We start from the raw sequence: 10,337 nt of genomic DNA, 5'->3' as shown, positions 1-10,337 counted from the left end.
TAATTTTTATAAATGTACATTTATTTTTATAGTGCCTTTCACAATGCCGTGAAGCAGCTTTATTGAAATTGCATGTTTCTACATGTGTCAAAGTAATGTACATATTTCAGAATGTACAGTTCTAAGGTAATATAGATCATGCAGTTAGCTAACATCATGCATTATTTTAGGCAGAAACCTAAGTTTTAAATTTTATTCTAGCTTCATTCATTCTTTTTTATCAACACTTCATAAAAATAGCAACATTTAGAACAAAAAGCTGAGAAAATCCACGTGCATACGCATTATCACTTGTTTCTGCTTCTTTTTTATTGTATTTTGATCAGGAAATTCTGTAATCTTTCAGAAGATGCTTAATACCGTATAACAGTGAAAAACCCGAAACATTTCATCAATGGCAGAGAAGCATTGTTTCATATATAATTGAAAATTCCACTCGCAGGTGTTGGGTCATCTGAAATTTTCTTCATCTGAAATCTTCGTCATCTGATTTGTCATCTGAAATCTTTGTAAGCACTGGATTCAAACTGGAGCTGGTGTACTCCGGATGGCATCCCAAGGTAGAAACAGAAAAGCAAATGGAAACTAATTAGCATAGCTGCTGTTCATAACATTTCAAGTGATAGTCACATGCTTTTAATCTGATATAACTGGAGTATAATGTTGTGAGATGCATTATGTGAATGCTTTGCTAAAGAAACTGGGAGAGTGAGTCTGAGCCCTGAACATCAGGATGGATATTCCAGAATTTAAGAGCCAAATGTGAAAACATTCTCCCTCCTTTAGTGGACTTTAGTGGATATTCTAGGTACTACCAGAAGTCCAGAGTTTTGTGACCTTAAAGAATGTGATGGATTGTAGAGCGATAGGAAATTGGTTAAATACACAGGAACTGAACCATTTAGGGCCTTACAGGTCAGTAGCAATACTTTGTAATCGACACAGAACTTAATAGGTAACCACAGTATAATAAAATTGAAGGTGTATGATCATATTTTCTTGACCTGGTAAGAACCCTAGCAGCTGAACTTTGAACTAACTGTAGCTTGTTTATTGAGGATGCAGAACAACCAACTAGTTATTCTTTACAGTAATCCAGTTAAAGGTCATGAATGCATGATATAGCTTTTTTGCATCAGACACATATAGCATGTTACGTACGTTCAGTAGCTTAGCGCTGTTTCTGAAGTGGAAGAAGGCTGTTTTTGTAACATGAAATGTGATTTTCGAAAGACAAGTTTCTGTCTAATATAACACCCAGATTTTAAACTGTAGAGGATGAAGTAAAGCATTAGATTATCTGTACAGTTTTTTGGTCCAATGGCCAAAGAGCCACAGGGGAGGCGCGACACGCAAAGAAAAAATAACTATGCAGCTCTATTGATATCGGTAATTGTGTGTGCCAGTATTAGCTTTAAAATGCGTCGTTTCCTTGTCCCAAGTCAACAGAAGTCAGCATTAAGGGAGGATACGGAGCCCGGGAAGTCACCTGTGTGAGTAAAAAAATTATCCGTGGCGACGGTTTTGCAATCCGTCCGCTCAGTTTATAAACAGTAGCCTACTCACGAATTCTCAAACTGTTCTCTCGGTTTAACAAATCTTGCCAACGGATTAATAAACCGTACCCACGAGTTTCTAATCCGCGCTCTCAGACTTGTTAACCGTTCCTTCAGTTTTTTCACAAATTCATAAACCGTGCCCACGCTTTCGCAATCCGTTTCCACGTAGTATTGAGTGACGAGTTCATAATGCAGTGAATTCCCGCTCCTATTTACTTCACAATCTCATTAACGCTATAGAGAGACGCGCGTCACGATCTGTGCACTGCCGCGTCTCGCGCTCGCCATGCAGCCAGCTTCAGTATCAGTACACCTTATGAACCATGGCGTTAACTCTGCGTTTCTGTCAGAGCTTGACTACAGCTCGTTAATAAACTACAGCTGTTTTTTTATTTTTTTTATTGATCCATTTCATACAATCCGTCTTCATTTGTCAAGTCCACTTACGCAAAAACGTTTTTCATGTTCAACTGTTTTTTTGTGTGTGGATGCTGCTGATAAAACAGCTTCGCCGAGACTACAAAGAGACATGCATTTGTGTGTGTGTGTGTGCTTGTTTGTTTCTTTTGTAAAAGTTTCCCGGATATAACTTGCCTATTTAATGCACAATTTTCCTTACAAATGATATTATCAGCATTACAATGTGAGTAAATGTAGCCGTGTAAAATGTAAGGGATGATGCCACCCTTCTACAACAATGTGCATTTACGTTTAGATTGTAACATATTTAATGGCATGGAATTACAGTGTAATTAGTGTTAGCTCACTATCTTAGCCTTTTTCAGTGCATTATGTGAGGTAATATGATAATATTATTGATTCTCATTTAATATATAAATTGTAGTGCACAGTGTTTATTATCAGGGGGTAGAATCTGCAGTTCAGTACTCACTACTCACGAGTACTTTTAAATAAGCTACTTTTTTACTCTTACTCAAGTAGTTTTTTGGACAAGTACTTTTTACTCTACTCATACTACATTATTTTGACATGTAATGGTAGCCTACTTTTACCTGAGTATGTTTTTTCAGTACTCTTTCCACCACTGCTGATTTTGTTCGAGATGATGTGCATCTCCTTCAAATGTGCGCTTAAAGCCCAGACACACCGTGCCGATTTCAGCCGTCAGGTGTCGTCGGCGATAGCTTTGGCACCGATTGCACATGTTAAGCATGTTTAGTTGACTTGTGGTTAGGCCTACTGATGTTCAGTGATTATAAAGTAGCCTCAATTAGGCCTGCATGAAGTTGGAAATTATTTGCTGTTGCAAAGAATCGTTTATGAATGCACTTTTAAGAAAGTTGTGGAAATAAAATAATATTTACATTTTATCAAACTCATCATTGCCTGGAACACACAAAAGATAGCATTTACTGCAGAGGCGTGTGTGGGTTAGGGCAGGCGGACTTTTTTGGGGAAGGGGGGGGGGGGCTCGGCTGTCCTTACCTACTCTAAGGGGAGGCTCACATTCACCCAATTTGAAAACCCCTGTCTTAGGTGATATGATCTATAGTGTCAAATGCAGCTCTAAAGGCATCTTTACACAGCCAAATTAACGCTGCTCTAATGCGGCTCTGTGTCTGCTCAAAGTTCTGTGTAAAGACACAGAGCTGCATAAAAGAAGACTTAAAATATGAGGGGTATGACCCACCTCAGCCCCATAGTATCAAAGGCGACTCTGATACTGTTTTGATTAAGTGTAAATGAACGCGAACTTGAAGGCAGGGGTGCAGCCGACCTCCAAAATTAGGTGGAAGAATAATTCCACCGGGACAGAGCCCACCCCCAAAAAACGGTAAATAAAGTATACCCACCGGTCGTGTATCCTGAAGTTCCTAAAACATAAAAGAAAAAGAGTTAACATAAGCACGAACATGGAACGCCTCATAGGCCGATAGCTAATTAGTAAGAGGCCACTTCATCATAATTAGAAACCGAAAACCTGAAAGGTATTATGTGTAGATGTGTACTACGCATGTGCATTTAATATCTGCTGCTGAATATATACGTAAACGTTTGTCCATTGCTGACGCTTCCATCCAAGCAACTTTTATTACATTTCAAGACAGGACCAGACTGGCCATCGGGAGCACCGGGAGAATTCCCGGTGGCCTGGTGACTAATTTGGCCTGCTGCCAGCCAGTGTTTTTAAAAAAAAAAAATTTTATACTACTACCTTTACCAGTGTCCAGTGATCATTTTCGAATTCGTCATTCAGTAAAATTATTATAATATTATTTAAAAATAAAATCATGAATCTGTTAGTCTTGACTGGCAAGGCTACGATTCCACTTTAAGCCTCAGCCAAACGGTTAAACAGAAAATGCGAGCAGCACCCGATTATGGAGAGAAAACAGCCAGGTGGAGCAGAGAGGGAAAGGACAACGAAAAAGAAAGCACTCCAAGAACAAGCAGCAAAATGTTGCAAAATGAATGACCTGTTCAGGGCTTCAAGTGCAGGTCAGTTTCATCTGTAAAATACTATAATTTTTTCTTCGTTAACTTAAACTAGTAAACTAGTATTTGTTACGAACTGCTCTGAGACACAAAGGTAGAGATCCAAATGCAGCTTTAATAGAAGGCGTAATCCAGAATCGTAATCAACACAAGCAGAGGGTCAAACACAGGAAGGCAGTCCAAACAAACAAACCAAAACAGGCAGGGGTCAGAGGCAAAAGAGTAATCCAGGGAACAGGCAAGAAATCCAAAAACCAAGAGACACGAAACCAGGGAAAAACGCTCGGAAATGCAGTGCAACAACATACAAAACGTCGCAGTGAGTGAAGGGGTGAACCAGGCTTATATGGGGGTGAACTAAACAAGATAATGAGATACAGGTGAATGTGATAATGAGTGCTGATAAGTCCAGGCAGAGAATGATGGGAGATGTAGTCTGTGAGTGAACGTGAGAGTCTGGTATGGAGTGCCCTCTGGTGGCTCTCAAGGGCACTCCAGCTGGTGACCGTTACATGTCCGGAGCCACTGGCTCGGCGGAGACCATCTTGTCCTGAGGCACTGGCTCGGCGGAGACCATCTTGTCCTGAGGCACTGGCTCGGCGGAGACCATCTTGTCCTGAGACACTGGCTCGGCGGAGACCATCTTGTCCTGAGACACTGGTTCGGCGGCGGCCGCCATCTTGTCCTGAGACACTGGCTCGGCGGAGACCATCTTGTCCTGAGACACTGGTTCTGCGGCGGCCGCCATCTTGTCCAGAGACACTGGCTCGGCGGAGACCATCTTGTCCTGAGTCACTGGCTTGACGGCGACCATTTTGTCCTGAGTCACTGGCTCGGCGGAGACCATCTTGTCCTGAGACACTGGTTCGGCGGCGGCCGCCATCTTGTCTCTGGCTCGGCAGCAGTGACGTGAACAGTCTCTGGCTCGGCAGCAGTGACGTGAACAGTCTCTGGCTCGGCAGGACTGACGTGAAGCTCTGGCTCGGCAGGACTGACTTGAAGCTCTGGCTCGGCAGGACTGACTTGAAGCTCTGGCTTCAGAGATTCAGGAACGGTGGCCATCTTAGTATATGGCCCTGGAACAGTGGTCGCGGCAAGACGAGACCCTGAGACGGTGGTCTCGGCGGAACGAGACTCTGTTCGGGCGGCCCTCTTGGCAGAACGTGCTGACATCAGCAGTGGATCTGTCACGTTGGAAATGAGTCCTGGACGCCCATAGATCCATCCGGTGGCAGGCTTTATGGTTGCTGTGACGTGAAGATTATCAGGCTGAGGGGATACTGCTGGTTCACAGAGCTCTTCTCCTCCACGGCCACAATAGACGATGAACCGCTCAACAACAGGGCCAGATCTATATATTGTGCTAATGTCCCGTGAGGATCATGGTCGGGCATCAATGACCAGAGCGGTTCAGATAATCGTCTGCGGAAAAAGATCATTAAGCACTCTGTGGTCATTGAGGTGAGATATGCCAGTTCAATAAACTCTTCGACATACCTCTCAATCGACCGAGTCCCCTGACGGAGACGCAGGATTTGTACTCCTGTATCCATGGTTGGCATCGCTGCTGGATCTAGGTGTGGCGAAGTTTTCTGTTACGAACTGCTCCGAGACACAAAGGTAGAGATCCAAATGCAGCTTTAATAGAAGGCGTAATCCAGAATCATAATCAACACAAGCAGAGGGTCAAACACAGGAAGGCAGTCCAAACAAACAGAAACAAACAGAAACAAACAAACAAACCAAAACAGGCAGGGGTCAGAGGCAAAAGAGTAATCCAGGGAACAGGCAAGAAATCCAAAATCCAAGAGACACACAACCAGGGGAAAACGCTCAGAAATGCAGTGCAACAACATACAAAACTTCACAGTGAGTGAAGGGATGAACCAGGCTTATATGGGGTGAACTAAACAAGATAATGAGATACAGGTGAATGTGATAATGAGTGCTGATGAGTCCAGGCAGAGAATGATGGGAGATGTAGTCTGTGAGTGAACGTGAGAGTCTGGTGTGGAGTGCCCTCTGGTGGCTCTCAAGAGCACTCCAGCTGGTGACCGTTACAGTATTGAAATGCTAGCAAATGTAAGCGGTATAGCGCCCCTATTACTATCGTCAATCAAAATACTGTATGCTAAAGAAGATAAATATTATTTAGTGTAAAGTTACATTAGTAATTTAGCAAACAAATATTAACATTTATGGGGTACTGGGAGCAGGGAGACAGGAGTGATAGTGCAGACATCAACAAAACATAATGCAATAACATTTTATTTGACAATTTAGAAAATTATGTCTGCCCATTTGTGAGGTTTTAAACTTTTTTCCTTTTTTTTTTATCAAATGAAGGTGGAGAAAAGTCAACCTAGCACTAGCTGTGGTGCAATGATCACACATTCAGCCAGGGAGTGAGATGACATGTAGAAGCAAAATAAGATTATTATTATTTTTTAACATATTGTGTGAAATATAGCCTGGTGTTGCTAAATGTTGGATATTTAAGTAATTTTAAGATGAAAACAACAACATTTTGTCATAAATATAATACTTTGATTTTTTACTAAAATAAATGTAGATTCTGGGCAAACAAATTACAATAAGGTGGTTGTTTTACACCAAGGTGGAGACAGTTCTGTTTGTAACAGGAGGCCAGAACAAGTGACAGGTGAAGAAGAGACAGGTACAAGAAAAATACGCACACTTTATACATGCATACATACACACATACACACACACACACACACACACACATATATATATAACACTAATACTCCACTTTAATTAGTGTATGAGGCTGTTGATACTGGTGGAAGTGAGAATAGTGAGTACTATGGGAAGTAGGGGTGCTGAGCGTGACCCCTGGCGTGGAGCCCTTGAAGAAATATGGTTGGGGATAAAAATTCACACAAACAAAACCAAAAAACTGTGGTGTTTAGCCTATAGGCATACATATTACGTGTGTTTGTTTTTATTTATGCTGTATTATAAAATACCCATATTATAACAAATAAATAAAATATATTTGGAAATTGCCCTTTAAAACAAAGGCTCAGTTTGTGGTTCACAATTATTTGATTAAAAACAACAAAAACAATAAAACAAAGACAAAGTCACTTATATTAAACACTTTTTTATTTATGTTTTTGTTAACAGAAGTTATCTTGCGCCTTTAATTGCCTCCGCTATCGTCCTGTCAATCATCTGTCTCATTCACGCGGGTCGCGGCTATGATTACAGTTTCAGTAAAAATGTATTTCACCATCATCCACCCTCAGCCGATTGGCATTACAGTATTTGCAATCACCACCCCGTGTTAAAACGGAGCGTCTAAAAGAAAAGTTCTGACTGCTGACTGAACATTGGTCAGTGAGCCTCGCTTCACCACACAGATTTAACTCCGCACAGCTAAATAAAACAGGCTGGTGGCAGACTAATAACTAATATTTATGATGTAAAGATTTCTGTGAAACGTGTAAAGTTGCACAGAAGAAAGCCCAATAGGACCTGCTCTGTACAGTTTAAGAATCTGTAGCCATAGTAGAGGACTATTATTTTGTTGAACAGACCTAATCTGAGCGACAACTGATGACGTCACATGCTCAGATTTGCTTGACCAATCGGCGGAAGGGGGCGTGTCAGGCCGCCCATGTGTGGAAAATGAATTTTGAAGTCATTTATTCGTTTTTGGCCTGTGAACTAAAAAACTAAAATCTCGAAAAGCCGAAATCTCGTTTTTCGTAAAAAAAAAAAAAAAAAAAACGAAAACACGAATGGGGAATGTGAAGGTGACGTCACACCGTGTTGCATTATGGGTCCGCCGCCATATTTAGAGGATCGCGCCCTATCCCGCTCTACCCATAGACAGTATAAGAAGTGGACAGAGCCATCTCATTGGAACTCAATTGAGACAAGTGAAGCCCATTTTTAGCGATTTTTTTAGCACTTCCGTTCCTGACGCGCAGACTCAAACCGACTCAAACTAAGCTTGATGACGTGAGCAACCTGTCTGACAGATGTAAATCTTCTAGTAGCTGTGTGTGCAAACTGCCAACGTTAATCTTGCAGAGACGGCGAGCTTGAGCAAAGAGTTCTTTGGCGTGAGTGAGCAGGAGTAAGTATTCTGATTAATTATTTTGTATAGTATTTTATGGACTCTATATCTATGGGCTTCTCCCTTGACGTCCCCCCGATTGCCTGCGAGCTTCTCCTCCTGTCTGTACGGTAATTTCTCTACTGTGCGACAGAGAGTCGAGTGGTTATGACACAATCGTTAGCCTATTTTTACAAAAACTGTTTCTACGGGGCCGTAACGTAAGATACAAGGTAATGGAGCATTTTATACATTGTCGTGTTTCTTTAGAAATAAATAATGGACAAATGGAGTCTTTAAACGCCTCAGATGTAAAGTTATTCGCTGTCAAAGTGACGCCAAAATGAATGGGAATGCTAACGCAAGTGAAGTTCTGCTACAAGATGGCGGCACGCGGCCGGCTTCAACTTCCGGTCGATAGATTACCCGCCTGGCCCGCTGTATTTGAATTCGTGTGTTGGAGGCTGTGTTTGGATTTTCTGTCGATTTTTTTTAATAATCGTCTATATGTTTGTTCAGTCTGCTCAATCAAAAACTGCCATAGCAGGTCACACGATCATTCAAGCAGGAAAAAAACAAGTTTTTTCAGCTTTCCTTCCTGGAAAAAAACAAGGAAAGCAGGTGGAGGAGCTGACGAGAAGACACCGGATCGCGTGGGTTGCCGCAATCATGAGGAAATTAATAAATTTAATAAACAAATACAAAATATTGTCTTCTAAAATTCCCATAAATATGGTTCTGCCATGTGAGGGTGAGACTGTGGTTTTCTTGGACAAAGTTGTCACAGTCTGCTGTGCTCTTACAAACATGTGTCCAAGTGTGGTGCAGTGACTACTAAATCAACTGGTTTGTAAAAACGTTTGTTAAAAGTTGTACAAAGCAAGAGGTTGTGTATTGTATATTCCTTGATGACTTGTAGAATGGTTGATGAATGATGTTGAATGTGTGGTTCATGTTAGCAGATATGATAAAGCCAGGCCACATTGCATTAATCAAATAAATTATATTTATTTTGTTTTCAATTAACAATTTGCTTCGATATTCTGTACATCTTTTTACATGCCTTTTTAAAATGTTTGTGAATCAAGGTTTTAAATTACTGCGTAATAAATACATTAAGTGACTTTTATCTGTTTCTGTACTGATTGCATTCACATACAAAGACTCTTTAAGTACTCATAAACTGGGATATGCAAAGATTCATCAATCTATTTTGAAGCGATTTATAGCTCTTAAACTCCTGCAAAGTGTACGCACTCAATCCAAAAACAAGGTAATTAACAATGTCCAGATATGAGAGCAGAGGTAGTGCGTCTGGATCCGTAATCCAGTCTTGGGCTGCTAAATCATATGAATCAACGTTGTTTATCGCGGACAGTTTGTCCAAATAACATTTTTGGCAAGGGCATTTAATTTCTCCCAATATGGTACCTTCTCTTTTTATTTCAACTTCTTCAATTTGACCTCATTTTAGCCAACACACCCACTATAATATGTCATAGCAACGGCCGGCGAAAAGGTAAACAGTGATCGTGCCTGTAAACATGGCGCCCGCGTCCCATAATGCAACACTGCGTGACATACCTTCACTTTCCCTATAAAGGGGCCGTTTTCTCGTTTCTGCTTATTTAATTTCAAATTGGAAAGCAAACTACCAAAACATACACAGACCCAAAGGGCAGGCAGCAGGCAACGAGAAGACCAGTGCAGAATGGGTCAAACACAGGCAGGAGAATGGGTCAAACACAGGCAGGAGAATGGGTCAAACACAGGCAGGAGAACGGGTCAAACACAGGCAGGAGAACGGGTCAAACACAGGCAGGAGAACGGGTCAAACACAGGCAGGAGAACGGGTCAAACACAGGCAGGAGAACGGGTCAAACACAGGCAGGAGAACGGGTCAAACACAGGCAGGAGAACGGGTCAAAAATATTCACAGCAGTAAAACAAGACTTCGCACTGGTTGCAGTGTGAGTGTGGTTTTCATGTGGGTAGGGAACGAGGTGCAGGTGTGTGTGTGTGATCAGTGATTGCAGGTGGATGCGGGATCAGTCCAGGAATGCTGTATCATGGGAATTGGAGTTCGTATCGGAAAGTCAGTGTTCAGGCAAGGGCGCCTTCTGGCGGCCAGAGAGGGAGATCATGGAGTCTGTGATCGTGACACTGATATTATAAAGCACTTTTATTTCTGTATTTTATTACTATTATTTTTTTTTTTTTTTTTTTTTTTTTTA

Source organism: Scardinius erythrophthalmus (assembly GCF_964197995.2).
Source record: "Scardinius erythrophthalmus genome assembly, chromosome: 1".
Taxonomy (NCBI): domain Eukaryota; kingdom Metazoa; phylum Chordata; class Actinopteri; order Cypriniformes; family Leuciscidae; genus Scardinius; species Scardinius erythrophthalmus.
This window is presented reverse-complemented; position numbering follows the sequence as displayed.